At 45.4% G+C, this 19,742-nt stretch overlaps 1 pseudogene; it reads right to left on the bottom strand.

Annotated features, from left to right (window-relative positions):
* Positions 1-832: 832 nt before the first annotated feature.
* Positions 833-19,742, bottom strand: part of LOC144103327 (neprilysin-1-like) — a 37,629-nt pseudogene continuing 18,719 nt past the window's right edge.

Here is a 19,742-nt window from a genome sequence, read left to right as displayed (position 1 = left end):
ATATATAAAATGATGTAGACTTGAAGGTGTTCGACCACGATTGCATGAAAATAGGTCCACGGCATCGCTCGGAGTGCCTCTTTCGAGTGCAATTGGCGGCTACGTTCTCCAGTTGTATCTGAGTACAGTGGCTTTTGGTTAATTTGGACCGCAACACTTTCTACGAAAATTCCCAAATAATTGCTTTAAAATTGTGAAAATATTTTTATAAATCCATAGCCTTGCAACGAATGCAAATTACAAAATTATTTTGAAATCCACATGCCATGTATTCGACATAGAAGAAACTTACACTTTCAGTCATGTTTTCCGCGCCTGGCAGCCGCTGGCCTAAAACCTTTTTTTCTGAATAAACTCACTCATATATAAGGCATTATTTCACGCGCAATAACATCGCAAAATTCTCGTACCCTTTGAAAAAATTCATAAAGTTGTCTGACGTTGGGGTGTCCTCCACTTTAGACACGCCATCCTATCACAGTTTACACATTTATGAATTTGGTTTTCTTGCAGAATCTGAAATGTTTTAAGGCACGAATTTGCATAAATATTAAAACTTGGCATTACGTATGTATCTATTCACAGGATAAATTTGAGCTCCAAGCGTAATTTTGTTTCTGAGAAACTCCTGCTTCTCTTCGTCTTAATGTGTGCCTGATAATTTTTTACGGTGTTTTGTAAAGAGCCAGACAGAAAAACAAACAAACAAAAACTCTGAGCAGGAAAACCGTGCAGGCAAGTATTCTTGCAGAAACAGGTAACAACGGTCGAAGATATATCTCGCGTCTCCAACATCGCTGTCGTTCTTTCTTGTTTCTCCTGTAAGTCAGCCTCACCAAAGAGTACACCTTCGTGCCCGGTTCATCTTGGAATTGGCCGAGCAGTTGAATACGGTGCTGAAAGCTTGCATGTTAGACATTGGCACGTTGACTCTAGAGTAAATAAAAAATACATTCCTTTCAGAGCGGCCAGAGCGGCCAGATACCATCACGAGCACTGGGATATATGGATACTTAGTGTTTAGCCTATTTACTATGTTGGTGACCGTTGCTTTGTGGCTGAGAAAGTGTCTCTTGACATGGCTTATTGATAATGGCTACCGCTTTCTTCCCGCTCTGTCTTAACTACTGTCTAGCTTTTCTTTATCAATCCTTTTCTGTTTGCCTATTTCTAATTTCTGGGAACATTCTTCTTTCACTCTCACCTTCCTCCCTTCCCTTAGGACGCTGTTCCGGTGCCCACCAATATATGTGAGATACTGTGCTATTTCCTTAGTAGAAGTAGTGGCAGTAGCAGTAGTATTAGTCGTAGTAGTATTAGTAGTAGTAGTAGTAGTAGTAGTAGTAGTAGTAGCAGGAATATTAGCATGAGCAGCAGCAGCAGCAGCAGTAGCAGTAGTAGAAGAAGTAGTAGTAGTAGTAGTAGTAGTATTAGTAGTAGTAGTAGTAGTAGTAGTAGTACTAGTATTAGTATTAGTAGTAGTAGTAGCAGCAGCAGCAGTAGCAGTAGTAGTCAGCGTAAGTAACCACTCAGAGGGTGCTTGCGATAGAAAGAGGAGGGTATCGTGTGAGCAAACAATTAAGTTATCGGTGCGTTGTTGCTACCCGTGGTTACCGTTGAACGAGGATGATATTTGAGAGTGGGCTCTACTCTAAAAAGTATTCTTGCATGTGTAATCACACAGTTATGCTATTCAGGGCGTAGTTGTCCGCTCGTTGTATTTTTATTTTTTTTAGTGCTCAGGAATTCTTGGCGAGTGTTTCGACGTGATTGTGCCCCATGTACGTCACAGCTACAGTAGAAAGGATCCGACTGGCTGTAGTAACTCGTGTTTGTGTGCTTATCAGCGATTGCGATGCTCAAGTCGCGAATGGTTACACGGTTGTAATGAGGCTAATTCTGATGTAGGATGAACAGTCCATGTTGATTAACACACAACCACCGCCTCACAACCACCGCTTCGCGGGAAACTGCAGCACTGCGCGTCTAACTAGAATGCCATTCGTTTACGTGATTGTTACCTTGCACCAACACAAGTAAAAATGGCTGATGAAAGCCCATTGGTTCTGCCATGTAATTGCCATGCATAACGAGCAGCAGCCTGAACCTCCGACATATGTAAAGATTTGGTATGTCACAGACTTATTAGGAAACATGCGAGGCACGAAAAAAAAACAGTGATGACTTTTCACAAATTTGAAAAATTCGCGCAACTGTTAATATGTTGGTATGCCTTACACATAACAATAAGAGTTTTGACAACGTCGAACGTTGAAAATCGTCTGGGTGATTGTACGCGGCCAGTGTTAGCAATTCCTTTCCCCCCTCCTATTAGAAGCTGCAAAAGTTCCAAGCAGCGATATTCGCACGTTTGCTCACCGGCTGCGGCGAAGGGAAAGAAGACGTTTGCGACTACGTTTAACGGGGATCCTCGCTTGCATACAGAAATATGCACGCAAGTGTGGAGTACTCACGAGATAGGTGCCGTTACTCCGCATATAGCCAGAATAACTGTGCATGTAGGCAGAGTAACGGTTAACTTTCAAACCCCCCCTCCCCGAACAAATAGTTTCTATCCTCACTAAGTCAGCTCCAGGATATGACATATATCTCACACTGTAAAACATCTTAAGAGTTATTTCACAACGCCCAGACGGGAGTAAAGCTCGTCGCAGATTTTCCATCTGCTGCCCCCAACCCATTTTCGATGGAAATAAAAACAATTGATGACGATACTGACGGACATGTAATAACCCGGTGTGAGCTGCTACTCTAACCAACAAAACGTATGACAGCATTTTCTGCCGTTTTTCTGTCGCGTGACACACCACTGTGTCGTGGGAGAAGAGATCTTGTCGTGCGTTGCGTAGTGCGACAGAGCCTCGTGTCGTGTGTTCTGTCGCACGACAAAGGTGGCAGTAGTGGGTATGCTGATTGATATGGAAATTAAAAAACTTTCGTTTCTCATGCGCAATAATACTTTGAAGTGGCGCAGTCAGTTCTTACCTGTACTGGGCAGGGCTGTGTTCGTCGTACTGGATCAGCTGTCTGAGATACCCTGGCCGGATGTTACTGCACCATACCTGCGCGGATAGCGACGCCCATCGTCCATATGCATCCTCTATACGTCAGAGAGAGAGGATTCAATCATGCGAAAGGGCACTGATCTTAAAGGCGACAGCCCGGGAATGCATGTACCATTCCGTTTGAGAGGAAGAACAGCTTTTTTCCCGACAGGTGTTCCAGACCAGGTAAGCGAGTGTCAATGTTTCCACATTCGTCTTTTAGCAGTCTGTTGTACGCCTGAAAAATTAGGCAATTGTTTATATATTCCATCGCCTTGTACATGTCCAGCTGACTTCACTCACTGGCTAGTGAACGCACACTCGCACGCCGACACTCCCCCCCCCCCCCCCCCCCCCCCACACACACACACACAGAAAGCACACACGATATCTCTGCGATGCGATGCGGGTTGTAGGTTTGAAATTAAAACATTAGTTCTGGAGATATGAAGCCAGCAGTCCCCGAAATGAAAGAAAACATAAGGAAATGCTTCTCTTCTTTCAATTTGCGGCGTTAATATATGGCCAAATAATTGCGCAATTATTTAATGACTGAAAGATAATAGATTCCAAAGAAGAAGAAAACGACCTTATGCTGTTGGTGGGATCCTGACCCTCGACCTCTTCTCGTACTGTTCTCTATAGTGTGCAAACGACTTCTACCCTCAGTCTTTCCAGACCATTGACAGAAATATACAAATTATTGCGATTATTTGTGCTTCAACCATCACTAAGGTTAAAGGAAGAAGAGTTATGGCATAATGAACAGAAAGTAAAAACGAGTGTCAGCATCGTATATTGTTTGTTTTTTTCTAAATAAATTTACGCAATACGACGCGGGTGGACTCAGTGAAACTTACCTTGAAGGCCATTCGAAGACCGCCGTTGTCGGCAATATTTTCGCCCAATGTGTTTTTGCCATTAAGCTGCATGAAGTGAGAGAAAATGCATCGTTTACTTCGGGTGGGCATTGACTGGAAGAATTAACCTAGGTGCGCAAAGAGAACTGCGGCAGAAGCCCCTGCTCCCTAGCGTCCTACTTAGAAGTTGTTCCTACGTTGTTCGGTGCACAGCATATAAGAAAGTCTATAGAATCTGCCTCCTGTAATAATTCCACCTAGGCCAGAAAATGCAGTTTATATATCCTGTCTAATCTTGAACTACAAGATATTGTAGGACTCAACGTGTTTACGTAAAAACAATTTATATAGTTATATGATTGGGTCAATGCGAAAAGACAAACATAACTAAGCCTTAGAGAAGACGCACGCGTGCCATGTTTACTCGTCTATACACATCACTAAATTTCCAGACACCACAAGAACGGTTGAGGTGTTCTATGTAGTATTTCTAGAATGCATTTTTTCTTTACCTAAGGCTTCTGCATAGCGAAAACAAAGCATGAGGAACAGGCCCATCCATTCACACGGAAGCAGTTTCCACCGAATGCACGTGCAGTGTATAGGTCATGAACGTGTAGGGACAGCAAACGTTGCGAACCCTCACCGTCATGTTGGTTGCTTGATCGGTGATGTTTCCGTACTGGTATTCGAAACATTTAGCCTTCTTCTCAAAATGAGTGCGGGTAGAGTTTGTCCACCACTCTTGAAGTGCACCCTCAGCGTCGAACTGGCTCCCTGCAAGGGCGGGTGTCAGATAAGTGACGTTAACGAAGCTCAAATGATCATAACTGATTTTACTCGAATACATAAGGGATAACTTTGCTCTGTTCGTCAAATGGTTAGGGTAACCTCCAAAGATAGAGTGTATTTGTAACAAGAGAGTAATTATTCATTGGCACCCACCCAAGCTCAGCCATTTGGCTAGAAAGGAAAACTATACAGCTTTCTCAGATCCTTCGCAGTTAAACAAAAATTGTCCTGGTCCGGCGTTCGAACCCAGGGCCACCGCTTCACAGGGACGGTTTGATGTGTGTTTTGCTTATAATCACATGCCATGTTTTGGTCGAACCCTTCGTTAAACACCTTTAGCCTACCGTGTACCATGTTACCGTTACCGAATTGCCGACAGCCCGCCAGCCGCTGCAGAGCACGCGCTGATTGGTTCCGATTCTGCAAGCGCGCGAGAGGAGCCTTCCAGCTGCCGGGTTCCTGGCGCCATCTGGCGCCGTCAAGGCAATTTACGCGTGCACGAGGCTCCGGTACCGGTAAGGGTAACACGCTACGCGGTATGCTAAAGGTGTCTATTAACAGCACTGAATCCGCGTAGGCACACCATGGCATGGTTGCAGCAAAACTAATTGTAAAAATGTTTCTCAGGTTTTCATAATAAACGTCATAATACGCCTTGATGATGAAATTAGAGCAAAGGGGTAACTGCACTTAACATACCCTATTGATAATGGATTCCCTAGAGCAGTTTTTTTTTTATCTTCGAGTTCCAGTGGACAAGCGATTGGTGTGACGTACTCGGCGGTGGATTTTCATCAAATAAGAGAAGCACCTAAGAAATCTCTCATTGGACTTTTCATACCACTCACCCGAGTCGTCGAAGCCATGTGTCATTTCGTGGCCAACCACCATTCCAATGGCTCCAAAGTTGAGTGAGCTGTGGGCGAAATAAAGGCAGTGCTCACATAAGCGTTACTATTTACTGACGTCTATCCTCTGGACGCGCAGTCCATGATTTTAAAAGTGTTTTATTGAGAAAGCACTACATGGCTTATCGGAAACCAACGTCGGCGCTGAACAGCAGCAGTAGTACCAAAAATCTTAAAACACGTCACTGCACTCTAAACAAAAATGAGTATATAAGGTGGAAGCTCTCCCTAGCGCACATCCTTTTATAAAGAGGAGTAGGGTTTGAGGACAGCGTACTCTTTTTTCACTCCCTTTTAACTCTCTTTCCCTCTCTTGTGCTTAGAGTGCGCGATGTTCTACCGCAGTGTCTGTGCTCGGTGCGCGATGCCACAAACGTGAAGAAATGCGGGAGGACCCTCAAAGCATTTAATACGAGCGCTAGCTAAAGTCTCTGGAGAAAAACTGTTTTTCTTCTTGCAGTTTTGCACTTTCCCAGCGAACTACTGCGCTGAAATGTACGATTGCCAACTCCAAATGAGAAAATTTTGTCGTTGCCGCAGTCACTGTGCTGTTGAGGGGGATCAACTAAGTCTCTAGATTTCTGTAGGACAACGCTTCTTTTTGTTATAGAGCGAAAGCTGAATCTAAAGGTTATTGAGACTTGAAAGAATCCCGTGGCTTACCGCGGCAGTCCGTGCTGGTAGAAGACGTCTTGAAGGATTCCTGCCGGGTACACTGCAAGGTGCACGATGCGAATGTCTTATTTCTCCAGTTAATTGTGCGCCGCGTGTCGGCCTTGCCTTCCACAGTTACTAGCAGCTAGTTTCGGCTCTTATATGAAGACTAAAAAACACAGGGACACATTAGTTCTATTATGTGTTGGCACTGCGACGGTATTCGAAGCTGTTGGTGACTTTGACGCGAGTGATTAGTGGGGCAGTTAAGAGGCCAAGGTTGCTCTTGCCGAGGTCTTAACGTACACCACATGCCACCTGCGGCGTTTGGAAGGTGGAGTCTACGCGCAGACAAGCCTGGTCTGGTGACGTCACTTCCAGTTAAATGCCGTCACTTCCCTCCAGCTAGCAGCCATTCTCCGATCTGGCGAGATTACTTCCTAGCAGGTGACGTAACGTCCCTCCAGTCAATGGGAATTCAAAGTAAATGTCAAAGTATTTATTCAGACAACGCATGGTACATTCGCCTAGGGCGTAGACCAAAAGGCTAATGGATGACTGACAAAGAGTCTGCGCCCTTCTTGCTTGCATTCCAGAGCACAAGACATTCAGCGCATAAAATAAACTGAAAACGAGATGGAAATACAGAGTGGTTTGTTAACATTCTCCCTACTTCGTTTCTCCGTTCTGCTTGGTGACGTCATTGATAACGCGACTGCCGGCGAGCCAATCAGTAATTTTCTGGATAGCCCTATCGTGCTTCGCCTCTCTCTCGCATCTGGCGGCGTCGACATAATCAGCTCACACGTCAGACATCTACACGCTAGCGCATTTCACCTACCCATGCTGTCGAATATTGAACAGATAAACAGAAGTCGGACAGCTGTACAGCCAAAACGGCAACATATTGTGATCGGTACTGTTGCCGTGTTTGGCAACCGCGTTTGCCGTGTGGTTTTTAATTAGTGCATTTGTCGTATTTAATGTGCGACAATTCTAGTACTCTCTATCACGGTGCTCTCTATTATGGCTACCGACAACTAGAATTCAATGCCCGATGTACTCGGTGTGTAAGTTTCGATTTCTAATTAGTGGCTTGTCTATACACTCATTTTATGTACGAATATGTGTACCTGTATAGCGGCTATTTAGTTCGTCTAGCATCCTTACTATGTGTTTAGGTCATCTATTTTATACATTCTCGATCGAGATCAGTAAAAGCTCTTTCGTGCCCGTCAGCCACTGAAAACTGGCCCCCTACACTCGGCGCCTCGGCGAAGGTGGTAAAACAGGTACGAAGTACTGAGAGGCATTTGGAAAGGAATAATGGTGCCGGAGCTTACTTTTGGGAATGCGCTTTAATGCTTATGGGGACCAGTTCAGTCGGGACTGGAAATAAATTAGCGAGCTGCTGACAGATTAAGATCAGGTGGTTTCGGCAAAAACCACAAACGAGGAATTACAGGGGAATATGGGCTGGACATCGCTCGAAGCACGGGAAGCTCAGAGTGAAGTATTCTGTGAGGAATACCTTAAGAAATTAGACGATAACAGGTGGGCACCTGAGGTATTTAAATACTTGCGTAGAAAAAGCGTTCATTCAGAGTGGCGGAAAAGAACTAAGAAACTCAGCAGAAAGTATGAAGAGAACCAGGATGGAGATATAGAGAGCTTTAAACGACAGGGATAAAACGCAGATGTTCAGAAATGGATGAACCCAATGGAAAAAAAGCAGGCACTAAACCCTCATAGAAAACGGAAAAGGCAAATTAGGAGGGGATCGTTCAATGACAACTCAGTAGGCAGCGCCCTACCTTTTCAAGCGAGATGAGGGTGTCTTAGAACATGAAGCTAGAAAAATAAATTTAACCAAGAAGACACATATGCTGGGAGCGGTACATTCTTAGAAACAATTGAACATATGCATTTTACTAGAATGTGGCAATATCCATCCAGACATCGATACAGGCACAGTCACCCTCCTTGAGACCCTAGGCCTTAGAGTCAATGTATGTAATCTGACGGAATCTGTAGCAGACGTTCGCATAAAAGCGATTGGAAGATTGTTGTCCCAAAAGCAGGCAGGTGAAGTAGGGATGCATGTTCAGTATTAAAAACAGGTCAAACGTGAAGATAATAAAATTTGCATGTAACGAAAAATGGCGACTTTATAGGTAATGCCGTTAAACCTGACAGGTTGGTGACAAAAATATAAAGAAAAAGAAATACCGAGCATGGTGGCACCAGTAGCCCCCCCCCCCACCCCCCACCCCCCCGTTTCAAAGGGGGCATTCCTAATCGCAATTCATCGAAGCGCTAACAGCTATCTAGCAGGTATTGCTGCAAAACGTTACGTGTTTACCCATTTCGTTGTTGGCTGGGTTGTAAAAGGCGTTCACGACAGCAGGACCGACAAGCCAACTGCAATGAGAAAAAAAGTAAAGCTTTCTGGGATGCATTGTAAAAAAAAGTGGAGCCGTTAGGCGTAACTTTCCAAGTGTTATTTATCACCACCAGCCTGATTACACCCACTGCTGGGCAAAGGCCTCTTCCATGTCTTCCCAATTAACCCTGTCATTTGCCAGCTGCACCCACCTTACTTCTGCAAACTTCTTAATCGGACCCATCCACATAATTTTCTGCCGCCCCATGCTACGCTTGCTTCACTTGGAATCCACTCCGTTACCCTAAAGGACCAGCGGTTATCTTGGCTTCGCATTACATGCCCTGCCCAAGCCCATTTCTTCCTCTCGAATTTGAGTAGGATGTTATTAACACACGTTTGTTCCCTCACCCACTCTGTCCGCTTCCGATCTCTTAACGTTCACTTATCAGTTTTCCTTCTATGGCATGCTGCGTTGTCCTTAGCTTAAGCTGAACCCTTTTCGTTAGCATCCACGTACGTTTCTGCCCCGTAGGTGAGTGTTGGTTAGATATTGCTGTTGTATACTTTTCTATTGGGGGATATTGGCAAACTGCCACTCATGATCTGAGAGCACCTGCTATATGCGCTCCGCCCCATTTTTATTCTAGATGTTAAAGCCGCCAGATCCAATGGGGCCCTGGCATAGGGGCTCCACCTGCTGAAGAGAGCGAAGATATCGCAAGATAAAGACGACCTCTGAACACTTAAGTGTATAGAAACTGCAGCAATAAAGTTTTTCCTATCCTATCCTATCTAGTCATTCACTGTGCTGTGTCTATTGATGTGTTCCTCAGCGTCATCTGGTGGCTCTGTACTCTGTTATCAAAGCTGCACGTGGCGTGCTTCTCTGTGCGTCTCCGAATTCTTTACGCGAAGCAATACTTCGGCAGCTCACGGCGGTACGCTGCTCGTTGTCATGATCTCCGCTTGTGGCGCTGTTATCGCTATCGACCTCGGACACACGCTGAAGCCGCATTGCCATCGCTCAGATTATCAATGCGTGATAGCTTACGAATGGCACCTCTTTGTTTCGCTGAAAAAAACTGTTTACAGTAGCGAAATTCAAAGGAAGAACTGTTCCTTGTCTGATTAGAAGTTCTCGGCGACGTTTTATAAAATAGCGGCTCACTTCTTGAGAGACAATAGTTTTTCCCCATACAAAAAATCCTATGGGCGTCTATGGAAAAAGCTATGTCCGTCTATGGCCTTTTATGAACGTCTATAAGCACCCATAGAGGTGCTTATTGCCAGCTATTGAAAAATCTATGCCACTAAAGCTATAGCTTTGGAACCATTCAATTGTCTTAAGCTCTCTATAGAAAAATATATCAGCCTGTATAGACAGATATAGACAGAAATAGGAAAGGTCTATAGCTATTTGGGCCAAAATTCTATATCCGGCCATAGGACATTTTTTGTATGGGTCTACTCGTCCTGTGGGTCGCATTGTGCTCCAGGGGCAAGGAAATCAGAAAAGAGGCTGCCAGACGTGCAGGCGCACGAAATGGAAATGCTATACAAAATTGTTATCGCAGAATACCGGGCCACCATGCGGAGCCCGGATGCTGTTTACTTGTCTCTTGCGTGTTCCGGATACTTCTCTCTCCGACAGTATTTGAGTTAGGGCTATCCTTATTACCTGCCCGTTAACCCGTCTTTCATTCTACTCTGCGCCGATTAATGATTAGATATGTAGTCATTTTTATAGAAAAGGCGTCACATTAAGCACAAAGGCTTGATTATTCTTTTGATTCGCTGTTTTTGAGTGAACCGGTAGTGTTTTCGCTGTGGGCAGCCCAAGAAATCTTGCGCCAGGAGAGCAACCACTTACGCGGCTTTGTCGTACGGCTGTCGCAGCTTGAGCATTTCCCGCGTCCATTGGTTATTCTGTAGCCAAAGCAATATTTGCGCGAAGGAACAGTTTTGACATAGCTGTGGTACCTGCAGAAAAAAGAAGTGTATAGGTCTTGAACACCTAGGCCATTACGTAATCGTTCTATACGGGATGTTTCGCCTAATTAAGACATTACACAATTTTTAAAAATTGGCTTTTTGAGTTGGAAGAGCGCTTTTTTTTGGCATAGCATTGTCAGCTGTGTAGCGCGTCAGAATACAGCAAAGATGGGCGGACTAGCAGGCTGGTAAATAATACTGAATAGTTAATTTTATAACTATTATTGGTAGCCTCTCTTTTTATTGAGAGGCATATAGCCCACCATACGTAATATCCACATCAGTTATCAAGATTTCAAAAACGCGGTCACCCTCGGCGCTGTGGCCCAATAAATTTCGGCTATTTCGAAGAGTTACGTGCACTAGAGAGGTTTCGTTTCCTGCAAGCTTCTTAAAAGCGCATGCATTTCGACTCCGGGATCTGGCGCCGACATGGCAGCCAGACGCTTACATCTTGTTCTTCTTCACGTGCTGCAAATGATGGCGATTTTCGATGCTGCCGCGATGTCGACGTGCCTGCCAATGAACGGAGCCGCTTCTACCGAGCAAGTCTGTTCTGCTGACCTGGCTTTTTTGGGTGACGCTTCGCCGTTGGACTTCACAGCGCTACCGGCGCTCGAACGCTTCATCGACTGGCAACCCTGGAACCTTCCGCACAAGCATGACCTACATAAGCAGCTGTTGTACCCAGCCACTCCGGGATCTGGCGCCGACATGGCAGCCAGACGCTTACATCTTGTTCTTCTTCACGTGCTGCAAATGATGGCGATTTTCGATGCTGCCGCGATGTCGACGTGCCTGCCAATGAACGGAGCCGCTTCTACCGAGCAAGTCTGTTCTGCTGACCTGGCTTTTTTGGGTGACGCTTCGCCGTTGGACTTCACAGCGCTACCGGCGCTCGAACGCTTCATCGACTGGCAACCCTGGAACCTTCCGCACAAGCATGACCTACATAAGCAGCTGTTGTACCCAGCCACTCCGGGATCTGGCGCCGACATGGCAGCCAGACGCTTACATCTTGTTCTTCTTCACGTGCTGCAAATGATGGCGATTTTCGATGCTGCCGCGATGTCGACGTGCCTGCCAATGAACGGAGCCGCTTCTACCGAGCAAGTCTGTTCTGCTGACCTGGCTTTTTTTGGGTGACGCTTCGCCGTTGGACTTCACAGCGCTACCGGCGCTCGAACGCTTCATCGACTGGCAACCCTGGAACCTTCCGCACAAGCATGACCTACATAAGCAGCTGTTGTACCCAGCCACTCCGGGATCTGGCGCCGACATGGCAGCCAGACGCTTACATCTTGTTCTTCTTCAGGTTTGTTACTCTTACCTTTCTGTTAATGGCAAACCGTTTAGGAAGTCGACGCCAGACCCCAACTTTGCTGTGTGCATGTTTTTACGCCTTCTGTACGACGTGTGCGCGAGCTGTTCAGGATACATAGGTTTGTTTCAAAGAAAGCTTTTGCTTGCGGGAGACGTAGAGCAAAACCCTGGGCCTGTCTGCTGAGCAGGAAAAGCAGATGTTCGATACTATCATGACAATACCTGTGATACAACAGCAACAGACCGAAATATTGGACGAACTACGTTCCATTCGGCTTGAGCAAAAGAATCTCGAAGAAAAACTAACAAAACTCGCAGAAAAAGTCAAGAGCGTTGAAGATAATGTGTCACTGGTGCTCCCGCTAAAGCCTGAAGTAGAAAGATTATCTCAAAATTCCCAGAAACTTGCTGACGCGTGCACGGCCCTCGAGTCATCGCAACTTAATATTCTACGGCATCCATGACAAAGAAACCGAATCGTGGGAACAGTCTGAGACTAAAATTATCTCTTTTTGCGCTGAAAAGTTAAAACTTTCCGTTGACGCCGCTGCCATTGAAAGAGCGCACAGACTAGGAAGATATGCGCCCGACAAGCACAGACCCCTGATCGTTTTTGTCCTTTAAAGAAAAGAATCGTGTTCTTTCAAATGCTGCCAAACTAAAAGATACTGACTGGGCGATAAGCGAGGACTATTCGGCCAAAGTACGGCAACAAAGAAAAAAGCTCATGCAGTTTGGTAAGGCACGCGGCGGAAAGTTGAAACTCCGGTTTAATAAGCTAAACCTGGACAACAAAACCTATATGTACAACGTTGAAACAGACGATATCACTTGTGTAAACCAATAGCCATCACCGAGGCTTTTAGCTAGCCCACAAACTGCTATTAAAAATGAACTTGTCTGTATTGTTGTTAATTGCCGCAGTCTAAAAAACAAAACTGACCAATTCCTCTCACTCTTACAAATGACGAGCGCACATGTGGTAATTGGAACCGAGTCATGGCTGGACAGCAACATAAGTGATGGTGAAATATTTCCTCCATCCTATACCACTTATAGGAAGGATCGCAATGTACGCGGTGGTGGTGTGTTCATCCTCGTTCATAGCAGTTTGAGAAGCGTGTCTGTTAACTTAGACAACGATTCCTCTGAAGCTGTCTGGTGCAGGGTACGGCTGGGCGATGGTACTTCTTTGGCAATTGGCTCTTTTTATAGGACGCCCGGTTCAACCTGCGCACAGCCATTTTTTTTAACTTAGCAACACATTATTAGCCTTAGACGCAACACATATTATCCTTGCCGGTGATTTTAATATGCCCAGCGTAGAATGGTCTTGTTTTAACCCAGTAATTCGCACTGCATCCCTCTTGTATACCGCTTTCCGTGAAGTAATTGGTGCTCACTCATTATTTCAGTTTGTTCAAACCCCTACCAGACTCGGCCTTACCAGTGCTAATGTGCTAGACTTGTTTTTCTGCAATGACCCTAGCCTAGTCTCGTCTGTCATAACGCTGCCAGGCATAAGCGACCATGATGTAGTTTTAGCAAAAGTATCCTGTAATGCTATGAAGACCCACCACACCCAACCACGCAAAGTGTCTTTTTATGAAAAAGGGGATTATGCTTCGCTATCACAGAAACTCGACGCATTTTTTCCTGAGTTTCTTTCACATCAGCCATCCCTGAATATTGATTCCTTCTGGAACTTGTTTAAAACTAAAATTTTGTCACTGACGCAGACTTTCATCCCATCCCGCTTGATTTCAGCCAAGCGTCGTGACGATATGCATTGGATGAATAGACAGTTGCGGGCAATGATCAACCGGCAGAAACGGCTCTTTCGCAGATATTGTGATACGCCCGCACTAACTTTGTACTCCGAGATGAAAAAGCAAACTAAGAACTTATCGAAAGAAATCCGTAAAGCGAAAAGGGCATACTTCAGCACACTAGGCCAACAACTAAATACAAACCCAAAGGCAGTCTGTAAATATGTTAAAAATAAGAGAAACAGCAGGGTCTCTGCGCCTGATATACTAGACGCAACTGATTTTGGAAGGAATTCAAAAGGTAAAGCGAGAAGTTTCAATCTTTATTTCCAATCGGTGTTTTCCGATCCCATTAATACACATACTGACTTTCAATCTTCCAGCACCCTGACCAGAATGAATGACGTAGAAATTTCTGAACGGGGGATCATGCTTTTATTACAGAAAATTAAAGTTACATCAGCACCAGGGCCTGACAACATTTCCAATTACGTTTTGAAAAATTGTGCAGCTTCAGTTGCCCCGTATCTCGTTGCATTATTTCAGAAATCGTTAGAGAATTCTTTGCCCCTTGACTGGAGAAGTGCCAATGTCGTTCCGATTCATAAAAGTGGTGATAAAACTAAAACATGTAACTATAGGCCCATATTTCTGACGAGCGTGTCGTGCAAAACACTGGAACATGTCATTTATACTCAGTTAATTAGCCATCTACAAAACAATAGTTTTTTCTGTTCGACACAACATGGATTTAGGTCTGGCTTCTCATGTGAAACACAGCTCGTGGAATTCACACATGACATTTCTGTTTCCTTAAACTCCGCCGGTCAGGTAGATTGTATATTTTTAGATTTTCGAAAAGCGTTCGATTTAGTTGCTCACAACCTATTGTTACAGAAGCTTTCAAAATTAAATATTCCTACCTCACTCTTATCCTGGATTGAGGCGTATCTTGCGGAAAGGAGACAGTGCGTGGTTATCGACGGTGCCAGCTCGGAAAGTGTGGGTGTAACTTCAGATGTTCCGCAGGGGTCGGTTTTGGGCCCTGTTCTATTTCTCATTTCTATAAATGACCTCACTAGTAACATTTCAAGTATAATCAGACTTTATGCTGATAACTGTTGTATCTACCGCAATATTTCTTCTGAAGCAGATGCAATTTCACTACAGCATGACCTCAACTCTGTATTCTCTTGGTGCAACAACTGGAATATGGCGCTAAACATCTCCAAATGTAATCTGGTCCGGTTTACAAAAAAGAAACAATTCCTCCAAACAGACTATTTCCTTGCTAGCACTGAATTATCCGCAGTTTCAACTTATAAGTACTTGGGAGTCTTTTTTTCTACTGACCTATCATGGAATAAACACGTAAATTACATATCTGCTAAAGCCAGTCGCACATTAAACTTTCTCAGACGTAACTTTAAGGACGCTCCCCTTACGCTGAAGGAGACATTATACATGTCTACTGTACGTCCGATACTTGAGTATGCTTCCGCGGTTTGGGACCCGCATACAAAACTGAATATTGAGGAGCTGGAGCGCGTCCAGAAACGGGCTGCTAGGTTTGTGTCCGCCGATTACAATTTCCAAAAAAGTTCTTCTGGTTTGCGCGAGAAGTTGGGATGGCCATTACTTGAAAACAGGCGCAAATATTTGAGACTCTCTTTCTTTTATAATGTGCTTAATAATAAAACTGGAATTCCAAAAGAGAAATACATTAGTGAACCCAGCTACATTTCCGCCCGCACTGACCACCCACTTAAGGTGCGCGAGTACAATTGCCGTATAAACGTATTCAAATATAGTTTTTTCCCACGAACAGTGCATGATTGGAACTGTCTCCCTTCGCGGGTCGCTACCGCTCCTCCTACATCGTTTCTGACCGATTTGCAAAGCCACCTGTCAATATAAGTGCAATAATTCTTGTCCGAGTGTATTATGTTTTAAGCAGTGCTGTATTTTAAAATGTATCTTTTTTTGTGTGTGTATGTGTGTGTTTAGGGTATTTTTGCCTTTCTACAATGGCTTTTATTTTGTTTGTTTCTTTTTGCTTCCGTGTGCTTGGGTTTATTGTATTTTCTGTGTAGACCGCATCATTTGCCTAATTTATTATGTACTAGATGTTTGTTCTTATTTATGATGTTTCCCCCCTACAATAATGCCCCAATGAGGGCGCTGTAGGTACTGTGTATAAATAAATAAAATAAATAGATGTAGCTAAATTTTGTTCGTACACAGCTGCGATGGTAACCGCGTTCTCGGAATTCTAAAAACTGGTGTCGATATTACTTAGGGTGGGCTACACGCCTCAGTAATTAGCCGGTAGCCTAACAGTAATCACTTTTATAGCGAAAGCTCCAATTCACGACCAAAGCTGCAAAAACCGGGCCATCGCTGAAGCCTTTGACCTTGATTTCGAATAAATAAATAGATATTACCGCTACTAGAATTCGAACCCGCGGTGGCGCGAACAGACCGGCTTCGCTGGCCCCTCTTTGCACGAGAGCACTACGCCATGGCCGCAGCCGACCACACCTGGTGTTAAGCTGAAACACTCTACCGCGCTGTGCATTGCACATCGTCGTCTTCATCAGCTCCCATCTGCGGCGCGAACAGATCAGCTCAGCTTAACCTGGGTCTAATGTCATCGCCAGATATGCCGACGACCCAGCAAAGAAAACCGTGAGCCAGTCAGGCTAAACACGCGCTTTCCCATGTCTACTCTGTTTAACAACGTTCAAACCGTAACGTATTTATTCTTTATTTTAATATTCTTTCTTCCCCTCTGACACTGTCTAACCCCCGTATTCACAAACTGGCCTTACTTTTACCTTACTTTATCTCGAAGGGCAACTTTCAGAAAGGTTACTGAAAGTGAAAGGTAAGGGAAAGGCCACGCTGTGTTTCAGAAATCCACCTTTCGGCAGCCTTAAGAAAGCGCCCTTACCCACAAAAGTAAGAGGTATGGTAACGAGGCTAAAGCAGTATTATTTCTTGCCGCATCAGTGGATGTACTGATAACTTGTTTTGTGTACTATAGAGAGCAGTTAAACATGTACTGTAGCTTTCATAATCATTCAGTAGACGAAATTAACTAGCCTGACTCAAATTTTTACGCATGTTTCCTCTTTGTCTAGCAACAATGTTAAGCAGCCGTCACTACAAGAATATTTTGTTGAGTCGCCGTCAGTTTTTGTTTATTTTCGTGCGCCTCGATCGAGGTGTGCTGTGCTTGTTCGCGTTTTTTTTTTTTTGCGCTGAGCGTGAGAAATGGCCTTTTCAGAGGGTTGTAGGCCAATAGGGAGATGCAGGTGGAAGTGAAAGCTTCGATAGAAGGAAATTTTATCCCGTAACCGCTTTGCTGCTGCTGCTGCTGCTGCTGCTGCTGCTGCTGCTGCTGCTGCTGCTGCTCCCGTGTGCGCCTCGCTCTAGGCTTCTGTAAGATCCACTGCTGAAGGCGTCGCGGAAATCCGGCATATCTTTATTTTATTATGGCACGGGTTTACAGTGAAGGGGTTACGAGAGTAGTGATGTTAATATAGCGCTGGCGTGTTCCGAAGCGCCCTCAGCTGCGGCATCAATGCGAAACTAGCTAGGCTTAGCGACGAGCAGGGCAGCTAGGAACCAGTGTAGTCCGTCGCCCGGCGCGCCCGTAGGCGGCGTCACTGCTGGAAGATGGGCTCTTCTGCAGGCATGCTGTCATTACTCGAATATTCCAGAGAGATTTTCCGATAGCATGGCGGTTTTGTTTTTCTGGTGCGAACGAGAAGTGCACCCAGCCGGCTGGCCGGCTGGTTAGCTGAATCCCGTGCGCCGGCGTCAAAAATTGAGCTGAAGGTTGTTCTTGACGTAATAAAACATGGGAGAGAAAAATGTCAACAATATATCATTTTTGGGAAGTACTAGCCAATACTGAGTTGCCGGTAAAAGTGACAACTGTGATACGAGCAAATTTCTTGCAAAAACTGCCTCGAAGCCTCCGCTGGCCCGCCGTTGCGGTCCGGCTCACTTGCCGTCTGCCAGCTCGGGTGCCGAAGGCGTAGAGCAAATCAACCATATTTTTGGTTTATTTTGAAATGATGCTGCTGGCAGCACAGTAATATCAATAGTGCGCCATTATTACAGCGCAGGCAGTTTCCGAAGCGCTTTGCGCTGCTGCATCGATGCGAAATATGCTATAGGCCTAACGACGACCAGGCCAGCCGGGCGCAGTTCGTAGCGCGGCGTGCCCGCGGGTGGTGGTGTAGCCGAAAGCTCGCTACTTGCTCAGGCATGCTTTGTCACTGCTCGATGATAGTAGGCAGTGTTTTTGATAACATAGCTGTTTTGCCTTTTCTGGTGCGAACTTCAAAGCGTGACATCGGCCGTGGCCAGCGCTTGAGCCGAGCCGCGCATCGATGGCTGCCGATTGGAGTTTCCCTGCTTGCAGTGGGGCGGCAGTTCGCAAGCGGCGACTAGCGCGGCGCACTGAAAGTTTTCAAACATCTATCTCCTTCTTTAGTTCTTGCATATCTTCGGTTTAGGGAAACTTGACATGTGCCGGAAACAATGTTGCTACGATTACGGCGGATACAGCCGATACCACCGTCAAGGATACATCGACAGGGTAGCCGGCGACAACTTGGAAGGTTCCCGCACCGTAAAAGCGAAGGGCGGTAAGCAGTCGCAGCAGCAGCGGCACGGGGCAACCTCTCCGTTAGGGCAGCGGTGCAGCGGCAGCCCAGACAAGAGTTCAGCACGGCAGGCTTCGAAAAGCGGTACATCGCGTGAAGCTCATCGTCGAAAAGCTCCATCGGGCACTGGCGATCCCTCAGCATTCGCCATGCCGGCTTCGCACGATGGGGCACCTGATTGATTTCTTCCATTAACTCCGTGAACAAGAAAAATCGGAAAAGTGGTCGTAGATCGTACTCGGTTGCCATATTGAATTGACGAAAGGAGCTGCTAAGGGTAGGCCAGAGGCTACCTTTGCTAACGCGCCCTTTCCAAGGCCGAAAGGGCATCTAAAGGTGCAGTTTAAGGGTGAGGGTGGTTTCTGAAACCCTGAAAGGAGCCTTAAAGGTAAGAACCTCGAAAGGGAAGGTAAAGGTCGGTTTTTGAATACGAGGGTAGGCCTTCGTGATCGCATGCTGGTCCGCAACCCTGTGAGCAATCCCAATAGCCCATAGTTGCATTACTACGTCGCAACAAGCTCTGGCTGTCGCCGCTGTTTCCAAATGTATTTCATGGGACGGCAGCCTTATCTATAAAATCAGAGCTGAACGCAAAGCGAAATTTTCGCAAGACTATTGTAATAACTCTGCTACCGCAGAGTCTCACATCTCCGGGCTGAAGCTAATCCGCTATACCCTGAACGTAAAAGGCTTCCATGGATGAGACTTTCTGGTTTTGTTTGTAATGAAGACGGACACTAGCACCAACCAGAGATTTAGAACAAAAGAAATCTCCAAGTTCACTCATCCCTGATGCAAGATCTGGGTTGCTCCCGAAACGCTGGGATTTCTTTTAGTGCGAAAACGTTACTCCACTAAGCAGTGCTGGAAAAATCGATGGCCATCTGAATTCTCGACCGTTGATCTTTGATCCTTTGTCCTTGACCCTTCAGATGAAATTACTTGGATGCGATGTGACCAGGGGAAGATCACGTTGTACGAAAGTTAAAGATAAATTGCATGGAGGACAATATAAGGCAATTGCTAGGAAAGAGTAGAGCCAATTAGAAGTACTAGTGCTTTGGCACGTCATACTCGGTTTAACAGCTTTAAAACTCATTTTTTTTCAGCCTTTGGTTGCTTCTGTAGTCTCCTAAATAACATTCTAGCCGTCATGCTTTTATTTATGTATTCGTGCGACCATAACTTTCAAATAGTTTTGTGGTTAAGCCATCGCTTATCGCGCTTGATTTAAGTCACAAGCTTGAACAAAGCCTACTGGTCCAGCTGCGGCCGTTAAGCAATGGCTCAAGGAACGATCGAGGCGATGGAAAG

This window comes from Amblyomma americanum, chromosome 9 (assembly GCF_052857255.1).
Source record: "Amblyomma americanum isolate KBUSLIRL-KWMA chromosome 9, ASM5285725v1, whole genome shotgun sequence".
NCBI classification, from domain to species: Eukaryota; Metazoa; Arthropoda; class Arachnida; order Ixodida; family Ixodidae; genus Amblyomma; species Amblyomma americanum.
The sequence above is the reverse complement of the archived record's forward strand: the minus strand, read 5'-3'. Positions and strand labels throughout refer to the sequence as shown.